Below are 15610 nucleotides of genomic sequence, written 5' to 3'. Positions count from 1 at the left end.
GAGAAGGCAGGAAAGAACCTTGCTTAGAGTACTTCTGAATCTACACTAAGTCCACGGGCCTGAGAATTCAAACTGCTGCCTCGTGATTTCGGTGTCATCATTAGCTGCCCCGGTCCCGGTGAGTCTCATCCCCAGTCTGGTACACTTCCTGTTCTTCTGTTAGCTATCCCTAACCTTCCCTGGGAGGATGACAGTGACCCTGATAGGCAGTGATGGAACCTGCTAGAGACCTCTCATGCAGCAGTGCCCGGGTCTACACGAGTCCTCTCAGATGCTGAAAGAGTAACAAGAAAAGGTAAAGGGTCATTGGAAGAAAATTTTAAAAATTAAAAAAAAGGAGCGAGAAAAGTACTGTGTTTCCTTATGGCTGACCCTCTGGTTTTCAGTCTCCTAAATACAACAGTTTTACTTGGTTCCTTTCAGGATTTCAAATCTGCATGCAACACCCAACACAAATACATACCCCAGACAGATGCCGTACACACACGCACACAAACTCTTCCTAAATTGAAAATATTAAGACAAACCAAAAAGAGATCAATTTCACAGTTGTAGCCATTTTCTAGTGACTTAAATTGGGGGCCGTAACTCTAAGGAATCGATTTTCCAGAAGATATGATATACAGACAGGACCTGCACAGACCATTAGAACCAGAAGTGACCTTGCAGGTCATCTAATTTTATTTCCTCAATTTGCACATGAAGAAACTGAGGTCTCAAGAAATGAAATAATTTGTTCAAAGTCAGGTGTATGTTCAATATTAAAGCTGGCATTAGGACCCAGTCTCTCGGGGGCGCCTGGGTAGCGCAGTCCTTAAGCTTCTCCCTCGGCTGGGAGCCTGCTTCTTCCTCTCCCTCTCCCCTGCTGTGTTCCCTCTCTCACTGGCTGTCTCTCTGTCACATAAATAAATAAAATCTTTAAAAAAAAAAAAAGGATCCAGTCTCTCTAAAATCTACCTTTTTTTTCCCATTCTGTCCTCATTTGCCCTCACTTAGGGCTTACAGCTGAAACTGTCTTCTTAATCCTGATTTTCGTACTGGGGGTTTTGCAAACAGCTATCCTGCTCACACGTAAACATGCTTTGTGGTTTCCACACATCCTATGTGTAATAGATTGTACAACAGCTGAAAGACTTGAAAGAAATCTAATTGATACTTTCCTTATTTCTAGTGGTTGGTACATTCATTTAAGAATTCACTCTCTTTCTATACATCCCCCTACCTTGCCCCCAATTTTGTGGAGGAGTCCTTTCTGAGACTTGAAGTTTTAGTAACTTTAAGCTATTGTCAGAAAGCAGGTGAAAAGCAGGAGGGGAACCCCATTACCCAGTGCCACAGGTCCTCATAAATTAAATGTCTGTTGCTTTTTGCTGTTTAATTTCCTAAGATCATCCCTCCACCACTCACCTTGGGCAGAAACTTACAGAGACAATAGACAATCTAGGCAGATACTGAAGAGAAACTGTTGCCCGGGGCTGAGAAAAAAATGGATGGAGAGGACAAATTACAGGGCTGTCTATTCAGTCATGAGAATGGAAACATGTCTGTGAATCAATGTGAGAAAAGGGTATCTAATAGGATGGGAGAAGTCACTTTAACACCTGTTCCTTCTGCAATTGAATGTGTTAGTGCCAATCACTCGGTCGGGATCCACTCTCCAACTCTCCAGGCAGAAAATGACCTCACCTCTTATTCTTTAAGGATTGAAGCCACAGAACAGGGTCTATTTTTAACAGAACTGGGAGCAATAACCATGGCATTGACTGCTAGGAAAGTCTGTCTTAGGTCTGGCCTGAGGCATTGAGGAATCAGAGCCAGGGGAGAGAAAAGGAAAGAGATTGTGAGCTTGTTTAAACACAACCACATGAAAAGAAGAGTGCAGAAAATAAAAAATCTTAATAAAAGTTGAACTCATTTTACCCGGAAAGTTACTAAGCCTGGAGTCGTAAATGCCAAGATAAAGAGGAAAAGGTTCAGCCAATGGTTTTTATGACAATCCGTTATGGTAACGGAATTTTTTTTTAAAGATTTTATTTATTTATTTAACAGAGATAGAGACAGCCAGTGAGAGAGGGAACACAAGCAAGGGGAGTGGGAGAGGAAGAAGCAGGCTCCCAGCGGAAGAGCCTGATGTGGGGCTCGATCCCATAACGCCGGGATCACGCCCTGAGCTGAAGGCAGACGCTTAATGACTTCGCCACCAAGGCACCCCTGGAAATGTTTTTTTTTTTTTTAACTGTAGCTGTCTGTGTTAACTTTGGTAAGGTGGAAATTCAGGCCCATTTATTGGGAAAAGGTTCCGAGGAAGCCTCAGCAGGACTCAGCCCAGAGCTTTGCACAGTCCCCCATGGAAGGACACTCTTTGCAGGGATCCTGCAATGAAATGTTAATCTAAGCTTATTTCTTGTCTGCACTTCTCCAAACTTGAGGCTTCCTCCATTCAGATTTGTGGAGAATGCATTTCATCAGAAACTCTCACTGAGCTCAGTTTTATTCTTTTCCCTGCACCTAAACCAGCATTGTGGTGAGCAGAACATGATTATCTCAGCCTCAGAAATGCATTACTTACACTTTTAGTTTTTATATTTCCCCAGAGATGAAAAATGCATCTAGAACGCATTTCCAAACAGCTTATAACTTTTCTTAAATAAAACTCAGTCTTTTTATTGTATTCCAAATTTCTGGTTGATTCTCGACTTGTGTTCCCTAAGAGTTTCTCCAGTGAGACACTGATAGCCTTCAGGACTCCCAGATGTGGATCTCACTCAGTTATTCCCCCACAGCTTACAGTACAGAGACATATAGGTAAGCATGTAGGTACAGTGCAAAGACATATAGGTAAGCAAATAAGAAAGATGTCACATAGTAAAGCTACAAGGAAGTAATATGTAGGATGTTGTGGGAGCACGAGGAGGGTGGTAATGAATTCGGTCTGCAGGAGGGAGTTCAGGGAAAGTCTCATAGAAAAAAGAAGTCTGAGCTGGTTCTTGTGGTGGAGGGTAAGTTGGTATTTCAAACAGGAAATAACATTTGCAAAGGCCCAAAGGTGTGAAGATATGTGACACATTCAAAGAATAGCCAGTAGTCTGATCTGGCCAGACTGTTAAGTGCATGGCGTAGGGAGGGTGGGGGCTGGGCAGTGAGCAGCAAGAGATTAAACCAGAGAAGTAGGTGGCAGGTGAATCGTGAAAAGCTCTGTACCAGATGCCGAGGACTCAGAACTTTGTTCAGCAAAAGAGCGGAGAACCCCCTTGACTTAACTGCTGCATTCTTCTTCCCAGCACGGAGACATCACTTGATTTTTACCTACAAGGTGTTTCCCCTCCACAAGACTTAGTAACATGTTCTTCAAGCCCATTCACTTCCCTCTTAACCTTCCAAGAAAACTTATATTTCACAGCTTCTCTTACAGTTATATGGAGCCATGTGATTGAGTTCTAGCCAATGTAATGTGGGCAAATGCAATAGATGCCACTTCCAGAAACTTCTGGTAAAGAACTCTGAGACTCCAAAAATGGCGGAGTCACTAGATGGAAGGGTGGGGGGTACCAGAGTGCTGCATGGGAGGCCATTCACCAAATACTCAGACTATGACTTCAGTAGGAAATAAACTTTCTATGCCATTAAATCCACAAGGAGTTGGAGATGGTCCATTCTGGTAGTCAACCTATCCTAATTCAGTGGGTGAAGAAGTTCTCAGGGGAAAAGTAGCTGCTTGCACATGATAAACCCCAGTGTATGGATAAATACCAGTGGTGCCAGCCCACTTTTCTCCAGGAGGACTTGCAGTGCATATGTCTAGCCTCAGATTCTCTCTGACTCTAACTTACTGGCAATAGGTTTGTGGTGGTTCCCTCATTCTTCCAGCCCTAACTGACCACCTTCATAAGGCAGTGCAAAGCCAGTTCCATAAAATCAAGTCACCTCTCCCCTTGCCATACCCATCCTGTACACATAATGCCGGGTGTCAGTTGTGTTTTAGGAGACTCTTTCCTCAAGGCCACTCTTGATTTTACTTTAATTTGATTTAATCTGTATATAATTATATGTATTTAGGGAGTGTTTGGGAGCTGCAGCCTATAATAGGTCTAAGCTCCATGCCTCTCTGGACATAAGCCTGAATGCAATTTACAGGAAATTCTTCTTCCAGGAAAATCTGAGCCAGTTCTAAAGAAATGAGAGTAGGAAAAGGGTGAAGAATCAAGGATGAGAACACCTCACTTGGAATTCTAACACTTGCTGTGATGGGCTTGTAACATGTCTTAAATCACTGTTTTCTGACCTGTTGTTTAAAAAAGAGTTTTTTAATCCAGAGAGTTAGGCTAATCTTTTAAGATTTGTCCTAAAAGATTTCCTTAATTGAGTGTAACACTCAGGAATTTGAACTCATTTCACTATCTGATACCTTAAACTTTTATATTTTCTGATTCTGGGTGGAAGTGTAGCATAGCAATTCTGAGAGGAAGCTCAGAGCTCCTCTGAAGGGATCCAATTATTGAACATGCTGTGATAAGATTACCTTCATGTTTTCAGTATTTCTGCATTGAGCTTTATGATCTCACAAGTTACAACTGGCATCAATTTAATGAATTATTTCTCAAAGAAATCCGTAACAGCACTTTACAAAGCTCTATTATTGACATATTTGAGTCTTCTCTAAAATTGTTTTTATTAAAGCCTGCTGGAAATTTAAGCAAGATGATATAGGTCATTCCACAAAAATGAGAGTTGCCAGAGGAAGAATCTAGAAAATGATTCAACACCATGGAGTCAGACTCCCCAGGATGAAATCTTGGCTCTACCACTAAGAAGCTGTAGGAGTTTGGACAAGGTCCCCAACCTCTCTGCATCTCAATTTTCCCCCATACCTCAAGTTTCTTCTTTACCAAGAGAGTTATATCAGTATCTGCCTCATGAGGCATGGATATTGTATCATTTGTTCACAATTATCCATTTCCTTTTCCTCTTTTCCAGTTCTCCCTGTAGACATCCTCGTTCCTCTGATTGGGGATGGGGACCTTGTGACTTGCCAAGGTGGGCCATAACTAGATGAGCCATTTGCCTCATCTAAGCTGAGGTTTTCAGAGTCATTGCATGTTCCCCCCAGCCCTTATATTCTGACCCCCACCCTGAGACCATCAAAGCTAATGTAGTGGCTACTTCATCCTGGGTTCTGGAATGAGAAGACACAAGGAGCAGAGCCAAGATGAGGCCAGCAGAGCTGCAAACACCCAGAAATTCCAGAACTTTTAGGACTGAAAATTGAAACTTTCTCATTTCTAACAGGTAAAGAGTCTCAAATTAAGATGAAGATTGCTCACAGATCCAACACACCCATTGTCAAGTCTACTGATTAGATTAATATGGCCCTAGTAAATTATCTCAGTTAGACAAATGGCTCAGGAAAAAGAAACTAAGGTGCAGTCCATATGAAGCTTGATAAGATCAAAGTACCCATGAAGGCATTTCTTTAAAAAGTAATGGGTATGGCTATTGACTTACATAGAACTTACTGGAATCAAACTGATTAAAAAGAAAAGCAGTTTTGCAGAGAAATCTATTGCCAAAGCACTCCCAACCTAGATTAGAAGAGACTTTAAGCATTCAAATCATAAAATAACCCTTTGGTCTCTAATCTTCTACAGGGGCGAAGCAGTCTGAGATAGCTTCTCAGTCACAAATGACATCTTTTCCAATACTCACTTCAGAATAGGCCACGGAAAATAATGGAGAAGGAAGAGCTGTTCAATAAAGCATCATGGAGAACAACAGTCTGAGAAATAACTCTCAGAAAATGTAGCTGGAACATTCCCTACCGTCAGGGTGGAGGAACTTGCAACTTTTGCTCAGTGGAACATCAGAACTGCTATTAACCACTGACTGGTATGTACCTCCCACTCTTGCAATCTTTTAATAAGGTGTCCCTACTCCACTATTGTATTATATTGGTTTTGGGGGAGGAAGAAGACAGACAACTTTCACTTTAGTTCATGGATCTCTAAACCAAGAAGAGCAGCAAGGAGACATGATATATATTCACCAGGTTCTGGACTTCTGAGCCCAGCACCTGGCAGTTTTAAGTATCTTGGGAAGAGGTGAAAGCATCTTGTGGGCAGAAGAACAAATTAGGGCAGATTGCATTTTTTGTTCATGGTTATCTTCTCACTGCCATTGCCAGCCTTCTAGGTAAATGGAGTGCCCTTGTTCACTCCACTGGCTTTGTTTGCAGCTATGTGACTTGCTTTGGCTAAAGGGACACAAATGAATATGTTTGTCATGACTTGAAAAGATGATTTCAGAAGCATCGCAAGTTTCTACCAGCCTTTTTGCTGTCTCATAAAGCAGCTTTAACCAGCTTGTCAGAATGAGAACACATGTAGAACCCGGCACAGGCCCACAGTGTTGCAGCTGACCCCCAGCCCCAATGTAATTTGACCCTGAAATCCATATTTGTTGTTGTAATCCACAGAGATATTGAAGTTGTGTATTATAACAACAAAAGTTAACACATGAGAATATCTTGAGGATTTTATGTGATAATACATGCTTAATGCAATGGCTGGCACATACTAAATTCAAAATAAATGTTAAATTCTATTGTTGGTGTCATCTCTCTATCCCCATTCACCCATAACAGCTCTAGAAACAGAATTGGTGTTCTTCAACATTTGTGGAATGATTGAAGGTGAATTACTGAAATGTATACCCTTTATAAAGTTAAATAAGGTGAATGAAGTAGAGAATCACTTTGCCAGTCCTTATAAATCTAGAGGGACACCCTGTAAATTGTAAGGGACATAGTTGCTTGATCCATATTTGAAATACCTGGGCTGAGGAAGCATATGATATGAATGATAATTTTTAAAACTACCAATAAATATTTTTGGCCAATATTGTTAGCTCTTCTGAAATAGGAGAGTCAAGTTTTCTAGTATGAGAGTTCTGGAACTATAAGAAACTCATCATCAGTTGTTTTGATGCCAAATACTCAGTAAACCTGAATGAGACTCAAATTTTTGTTAATGAGGCTTTTTGAGGACACCATTCCAGAGCAAGGACATAACATTCTCTCTAAGATTTTTAGAATGTTCTCCCAACCTGACTTTTGGAGATGCTGTTGATAAGTTCTAAGGTCATTTATTTTTGCACCTGAAAAGGTTCCTACAAATAATGGACAGCTCACTTTAAAGCTGTAGTAACAAGGGAAGAAGGGTGATAAAAGTGGATAATAAAAGTTATGAGGGATTTATTTGAGGCCCTTTAAAATTAAGATGACTCCTTGGAAGGGCACACCCTTTTAAAATTCAAAATGTCCCCTTGGAAACAAAATGTCCCAGAGTGAGTGAAATACTATCTTGATTCATCATTCTGAGGCTTGTAAAGTTTTAAGTCAGCACTAAGATGGATTTTAAAAGTAGATGATTTTTCTTTTTTCAAAATAATCATTATTCATCATGGCATCACCTACATTTATATAGTGAATTCAATTTGAAGTACTTTTACATCCTTTCTGCCATGATTCTCCACATCAACCACATGAGTCAAGCTACATAGGCTTTATTTTCATCTCTATTTAACAGATAACAAAATACAGGCTCAGAGAGGTTGGAAGACTTACCCAAAGTTGCGCAGCCAGCAAGCGGCAAAAGTGGCTCATTTTGCCTCAGGACCACTGCTTTTTTATCTGTTATCAAACCTCAATTAAAAAGTACTAGTTGAGGGACGCCTGGGTGGCTCAGCTGGTTAAGCGTCTGCCTTCGGCTCAGGTTATCATCCCAGCGTCCTCGGATGGAGCCCTGCATCGAGCCCTGCATTGGGCTCCCTGCTCAGTGGGAAGCCTGCTTCTCCCTCTTCCACTCCCCCTGCTGGTGTTCGCTCTCTCGCTGGGTCTCTTTCTGTTCAATAGATAAATAAAAATCTAAAAAAAAAAAAAGTACCAATTGATTTCCAGTATTTAATTGGCAGAATACAGATGTAGCTGCCCTTTGCCTCTGTCCTGCAGAAACATGAGAAGCAGAGCTGAATGATGAATCACGGTTATCCCATCCACCCATGAGGTGAGGTGGAGGCGAGAAACCATGCCTGGCAGACAGTGCTGCCAATCTCTGTTGGGCATGAAGAGGAAGTCTGAAAGAGCTCACTCTTGAACATGACTCTGCTGGGAGGAACTTCCCAGTGACTTACAAAGCTCTGTCGCTGCCTCACGGGCACCACTTGCAATGTCTGGTCCAGAATGCCCATCCTGGGCATCTAGCCAGATGGGATCAGCACGGGATGGAGTATACAATGACACTACAAGAGAAAAGATGGAACAAAACAGTATGAGGACTAGGAGGCAGTGGTGACAAATTAAAAAGCATCACCAGAAATGTGCACTACAAACCAGGCAGAAATTGACATCAAGTATGCATATCGCCATGAATTCATGAAGGGAAAGGAAGCTATTGATTGATGAAATAAGAGTTTCACCATTGGGAAGCTAAAGGGAAAGAACAAATGACATAAAGCCTCAAGGAAATATGAGGGCAACTTTGGAAGCAGCACGAAGGAGAATAGACCCTGCCGAGAGCACATAAGGAAGGTGGATGACAAGCGTGAGAAAGTGAAATGGCAATAAACAAGAGTTGGAAGGGATTGGCAATGAATGATCAATAAAGAAGACACATTTGTGAGCTCCAGAATTAATGAGACTGGAATCTAAATTCTAAATGGCACTTCTTATTCGAGGGGAAAAACTTACATCAGACCGTCAACACTGAGACATATCCTAGTAAAGACCTGGACATCCAACATGAAGAAAGATCTCCTAACAATGGAAGCATTATACAAATAGCATAATTCAAAGGAAGAAGAGGGTAAAGAGGAAGGTAGTGTAGGTGTAGAGAGTTCTTTATCTTTCACAGCCAGGCATCAAAGCTGATAAACCATTTAATATGACTTTTTAAAATATGCAAATAGAAACATTAAGAAAAATATAAGTCAAAATCAGCTACTAGAAGAAATACTGGGGAGAAGAAATGGAAATTGCTGATTTCACCATTGATACCATTAAGGAGTGAAAGAATGTTAATCAAAGAAATAGTGGTCTTAAGTAAAATATACTACATTCTTATAAAAACAAACCACTAGAGAAAGAATTTAAATCTTTCATATTATCAGCAAAAAGAAAGACAAAACACAGACCACATAGTGAAAGATAGAAATAAAAGCATCAATAAAAACCAGAAGTATATCATTAGTTATGACAAAAATAGGATGTCACATCCACTTCAAGAAATTTATCCTTCAACTATGTTCATGTATATGTGAATGATGGGCGTACAAAGATGTCAACTGCAGAGTTGTTTGTAACAGCAAAAGGCTGGCAACAATTTACAAGTTTATTAACAGCAACTGATTGAGTAAATTATAACAGAGCCACAAAACAGAATACTATACAGCAGGCAAAAAAGATTGACGCAGCTTCAAAATCATACTGTTAGGTTTAAAAATAAGGTATAGAATACGCAATCATTTGTATGAAAAAACATGCATATATAACATAGAATCTGTGTATTTGTGGATGAATGTAGGTACATACTATCTTTGGAAGAACAAAGAAATGGGTAAAATCAGATGTCACCAGAGAGGGAAATTGGGCCAGTGAAGAATGAAGGTAAAGAAGAGTAACTTTTCACCACCTACTCTACACTTCCTGAACTGTGTATGTGGGCAGATTCTGTCTAACCAAAACCATATAAGTTGCGTAACTTATAAAAGGCAAAAACCAAATTGGTTGACCTTGTTACGCAAGTGCCAATTTATAATAGGTTAGGCATCAATGTAATTTCCTACCTAGAACATCTCTAAGCATCCAGTTTGTTTCTGTGTGCCATTAAAAGATAAGATTTTGCCTTGAAGCCACTTAAAGCTTGCCTTAGAAAGGATTTGAACGCACATATCACCATCATCTAGATGGTGACCAGCAGCCTAATGTTTACTTCAAGAGGAGGGTAGAGAATGCCCACCATTTGTGGCATGCCGATCTTGCACAAGGAAACTGAGTTAAATCAGATTGACAGTTATAGTTATAGTAAATCAGTTATAAATCAATTATAGTTAGACAGAGGTATGGTGTGTCCAGGGCCACGCCAGGACAATCTGTGAAGTCATTATTAAGTAATCTACAATTTTTAACTTTTGTAATGGAATGTCCATTCCCACTGAGAGCACCCTCCTGCAGACATGACTCAAGATGAGAAAACATTTCTTTCTTTGCCTGTATTTTGTAGATTTTTTCAGGTTTCTACTAATAGATTATAATCTCCAGACCTAGACCTGAGGGACAAGTTACACAAGACTATTCGCACAGTATGATCTTCCACAATTCACTGTTTCAAGGCATGGGGTGCGGGGGAAGAATCACAACTGCCTAGGGAGAAAAAAAGAATTATAAGGGCAGCCTCCCTCTCGAGAGTTGAATTTGATCCTTTAAGGCCAGCAATTCAATCTTTTAAAAGGCACATCTCTGTTCTAATCAATCAAGCTTTCATTTCCAATGGCAATAACCTTCCCTAGGCACTCAAGAAATCAGAAACTAGAGCCTTAGTACATGAAAAGTCAATATAGCATTTTCTACTAAGTTGACTTGCTCCTACAAACCAACCCAGGATTTTGTCAGCAGAAAATCTGATGTTCCAATATATCATGGGATGTCAACACCATCTATCAGTGCAAATCTGTCACATTAAATGGAAATGATGTGGTTTGCATCTGGGATTTAAGGAATAGAGTTTTTGATACATTTGAGAAGAATCAAAGATAAGCAAGAGCCCCCAGTGTGTCCAACCTCACATCTTGGGTTATATTGCTTTGTGAGGAGTGTGTCCAAAGTTCATTGATGAGATATTCTGGGCTGTACGGGTTCTGATCCTAGTTACTGATTGATACCAAGTGGCTTTGCAGATTTGGCCAATAAAAGGGTCAGAAACTATGGGCCTGATTTCAGTCCTCTGTCCTCTTCATTAACAAGGTTTTGTGTGAAGTGATAAGAAGATTCATAAAATCTAGGTGACTCACACAGTGAAACAAGAAATTTTGTAAGGATTTTTTTCCAAAATGCCACGTTAGAAATTTGCTAAGGGAACATTCAAATTTTCACAAGACTGGAAAAATAATTATCTTTGCAAACATATTCCAGGGGATGAATAATCAATATTATATCATGATGGTGTTTGTATCTTAACACACTGGTGGATGGGTACTCCAGAAGCCCGGCTGTAGGTCACAGCCCCGCGGGACCACCACCACCACCATAGTCCGGGGCATGGAAGGCCTGGAGGCCATTTAACTTTCTAAGCCTGCAAAACAGGGATCAGAAAGCTGGTCCACCTTCTCTCGGGACCCCTGGGAGGACTGACGGCAGTGAAGTTGGTGCTTACATTTTGCGTGCTTTAGAAAGGATGTCATTGTTCTTCAAGTAGTAATTGGTGTAGTAATTCTGGCTCTTCATGAGAACTCTGCATCTAGCACTTTACGTGGCAGTTTCCTAGTTGGATCTAATTCTTTAAAAAAAATAACACTTTACTGGTATGATTGACGTACAAAAAGCTGTGCATATTTAATGTACCTAACTTGATGAGTTTGGAGATAAGTATATACCCATGATACCATCACCACAATATACGTAGTAAACATATCAATCACCTCCCAAAGTTTCGCCCTGCCCTCTTTATTTATCCACTTGTGTGTGATAAGAATACTCAACATAAAATCTACTTTCTGAAGAAATTTTTTTAAAGTATACAGTACAGGATTAACTGTAGGCTCTATGCTCGAGAGTAGATCTCTAAGACTGATTCACCTTGTAAAATTGAGACTTCTTGATCTAATTTTTAGGTTAAAATTACCTGCCACTACTATCATGAAAATTTTTTTATAGTTCAGTTGAAAACCAATCTTCTTTATGTGTTAACAGTATTTTCATAAAATAAAGGTAATAATAGTGCATTTCATGACACTTTCAGATTCATTCTGATCATTTCCTCAGACATGCAGTTATAAAAGTTGCTGGTTACAACTATGCATTTAGATTTTCTTTAAACAATCTAAGCTTTTTTCTACTGCTTTTTGTTCAATTAATACACAGAGCTATTTTGTACTCATAGAATTGTTTAACAGTCTTGTTCATATCTATGTTCCAGATATTTAACAGTACAAATTTCCGCAGTGGGATGCCATCCCTCTGAACCGCTTAGTTGCATGTAGATATGACATTTTTATTTTGCTACTGAGTCCTCCCCCCAAGTTAACCAGGCCAGAGAGGACCAATGCGTCCGTGGAGGGACCCGTCGCTGTAAGACTGGGAACGGAGGCAGGAGTCGTTCTGCTGTTGTGCTGGGAGTCACCCAAGGTACACACAGGATGGAAAATGAATCCATCCTGTGGCCAGAGTTGGAACTACCTGGGAATGCTCCCGGACTCCCTGAACAACTCTGGCTAAGACAGCCTGGCGGTAGTGATTCCAAACTGTTCGGCAGCAGTGTGAGCCTGTGTTTCGGTAGGCAAGAGAGATCAGGAGACAGACTCACAGTTGTTTAAAGGTCCCAATAAATCGTTTAGTCCCAGGGCCATGCTGAAGAACGTCTATCGGCCCAGGGAACCAGTTTGTGGTTTTCAAACAGGACAAATGGGTGTGGGCTGAAAACGTGGCATAACCACCAAGAAAGAACCGAAATTGCCAAGCAGGAGACGCAGCTACACACCCTGATTATAATCTGTTGCCTGGCTGCTTCCTACAACATGAGCTCATGACCGTTACCCAGAAGAACGTAACATATGTAGCTGAAAATATAGAAGGCCTTAGGGCATTGCTTCATCTATCACCACCAGTCCAATGGCAGCAAAGTGCGCCAAGAGAAGTTTGAGACAAGAGGAGCCCCCAGAGCCCCTCTCCTGGCACCATCATTGACAAGAGCCAGTCTTGCAAGTGCTCTGGGCCTTGTCATCCTCATTTGTAAAATGGAAATAACAGTACCAGCTCCATTCTTCCTTGCAGAATTGTGCTGAGGATAAAGAAAACCAATCCACAAGTATCCAAGAGCTCCCAGTGCTCCCAGAAGTGTAGACCCTGAAGGGAGCTTAAAAAGAGTTAAGAAATAATATCTGGCCTGGAGTATTTTGCAATAGATTTTGGAGGAATTGGGACTCAAACCTGTGAAATAATGGTAAACCATTGGACCATATTTGCACAAGTGCTTGGTTAAAGAATATAACCTGTAATTCCCCTAAGACTTCACAGGTGGGGGAGCAGGTGCGTATCCAGGAGGGGCCACAGCCGGTCTGGATCCTGAAAGATGAAGAAAAGTCAGCTGGGCAAAGGAAGGAAGGACAGGCATTCCTCATGAGAGGAGCTTCACCAAGTGAAGACTTGAAGAGAGCAATGAGCTGGGACGTTCAGGGGACCATGAAGTGATTGGCAGAACGTTCGAGAAGAGTAGGGAAATGAAGTTATGCGGGAGGATGAGACTTGGTTAAAGCTACCATGAAACCAGATGGAGGAGGTATGAACAAAGAAAAGGAAATAGGGGCCCAGGGGTTTTTCAAACAACACTGACCCAGTTGCTTAAAGGAAGATTGTAAGGTAATTAGTATGTATGCTGGTCAGAGCTAAGAAGATGGAAAGAAATATGGAAAAGAGTCTATTGCCCATTCTTAATAGTGATAGTAGAAAAAATGGAGAGAAAATGGAAACATTATGAAGGAAAAAACTGAAAAGACTGGATGACTGGATATGGGGGCAGGAGATGGGTTAAAAAGTTCAAGCAAGTGTTTGAGACTGGGTCTTTGAAAGACAGTCTACACTGACACTATGTTGTCTGCTTTATTTTTGGGGGGATAATTTCAAGGCATTGTTCCACAGAGCATTCTGAAGCAGTCAATTCATCAATACAGTATTTCCTCACCACGAACAGCTCTTCATTACATGGTTCTGTAAGTGGGTGTTCTTGATTCTCTCCACCTTGATCTAACATCAACTCCCGCTCTCCAGTTTTGCAGTAAATGTTCAGTATTGTGTCCTTATCATTGGTCTTTTCTAAAAACTCGATCTCTGAAGCTTAAAAGCACAATTGTTTGTAGAATCCATCCATCTTTGAATCAGTACACTATTTATATGAATTTTAGTTACTGGATCTTAGTGGCAAGACACAATTCCAACTTAATGCACTAGATGGCAGACAATAACTACGTTCTCTCTATTCCATTAAAAAAAAATGAAAGCCACAGTGTGGAAAAATGAAGAACTATGGCTCACACATTTGTTTGCCTTCTAAGCTCATAGAAGAAAACACAACTTTTATACCTAACATCTATCTACATTCCATTGAAAAGAGAGGGAGGGATTTTCAGTCTATTCAGACCTCAGTATGCATACTTTGCTTTTTGGGGGTGTTTTGTTTTGTTTTAAAAGTTTTTTTGTTTAATTGACTTTGTTTTGTTTTACCCAGGTAGGAAATGGTGGAGGAACAAATAATGAAAGTGGTAATGATGACATTATGAAATGAGACCATACTGATTATAATGCATATTCATTCATTCATTCATTTTTGCAGGGCAGGGTTGGGGGAGTTCAGGTAGGAAGGGCACAGTAGGAATTTATAGGTCAGGATAAATAGTGATGAGATTATTCCCAAAAGCCATACACCATCATCACCAGAGAGCCTCCACCACCCTTTCGGAAGTGCCTCGACACCCCAGGACTGAGAAACATTACCAAAAGTTACTTTAAGGAGACAATCAATTTATCCTTCTGCTTGTGGATACAACTATACTTAATCACTTAATAGAAAGAAGCTGACACTGGACTTCAAACCCAGCTCTACTATGGAATTTCTTGGAAAAGTGGCTTTAATCAGCTTCCTTTGTAAAAATGGTTTTAGTCAACATCCTTTGTGTCTATTTTGGGCAACACTACAGTGAATCCTACCTTTACATTGCAGAGAAGCCTGTGAGACATCTACGGATTTTTTTTTTAATATTTTAGCAACATTCATCAGAAACCAGGGATGTACTGTATGGTGACTAACATAATGTAATAAAAAAACATTTAAAAAATATTTTAGCAACATTCAATATCCTTCTACATGTTTTCTAATTATATCTAGAAGGTAAAATAAATATTTTATTTAGTATGAAATTCGGGTGAAAACTTAACTTGTAATTCCCTTGGTGAAGTTTAGTATTTTTAGATAGCCAGCTTGAAGATGATTTTTTTTTCCTCCCAAAAATCAAGAAGCTATTTAATAAGCTTATATTCAAGACTTATTTCTACACATTTCCTAAAATCTTCGGTCGTTGTGAATGATCTGCTTTTTCCTTACCATCTCAACTAGGGAAAAAACGTACAGCTTATTTCGAGGTATGCTGCACACAGCGGGACTTCCATCCCCGTGCTTGCTCTCTCCCTCCCTTAACTTGCTCTTTGCGCTCTCTCCCTCTCTAGTGGAAGCGGACTGACTGAAGCCAGCAGCGGAACGCGCCCTCCCGCGGCGGCGTTCGGGAGCGCGCGCGGGCGGCCTGGGATCGGGCGCGCGGCCCAGCCCCGGGAGCAGGCGGGCTTCCGGGCGCGGCC

The 15610-nt window shown here is 40.7% G+C and overlaps 1 long non-coding RNA gene across 6 annotated transcripts in view; it reads right to left on the bottom strand.

Moving 5' to 3' along the window:
- Window positions 1-15610, bottom strand: part of LOC117796313 — a 61180-nt gene that overhangs the window by 31330 nt on the left and 14240 nt on the right. The window contains exon 1 of one of the 6 annotated variants that reach the window (XR_004620697.1): window positions 7619-8142. The exons of 1 other annotated variant lie outside the window; for it this stretch is intronic. This is a non-coding gene — a long non-coding RNA (uncharacterized LOC117796313). Of the gene's footprint in view, window positions 1-5703; window positions 6831-7618; window positions 8143-15610 lie in introns of those variants that run through there. 4 more of the 6 variants (XR_004620698.1, XR_004620699.1, XR_004620700.1 and 1 more) reach the window with 4 other exon arrangements.

This window comes from Ailuropoda melanoleuca, chromosome 15, assembly GCF_002007445.2.
Source record: "Ailuropoda melanoleuca isolate Jingjing chromosome 15, ASM200744v2, whole genome shotgun sequence".
NCBI classification, from domain to species: domain Eukaryota; kingdom Metazoa; phylum Chordata; class Mammalia; order Carnivora; family Ursidae; genus Ailuropoda; species Ailuropoda melanoleuca.
Note: the sequence above shows the minus strand (reverse complement) of the source record. Positions and strands in the feature narration are given on the sequence as shown.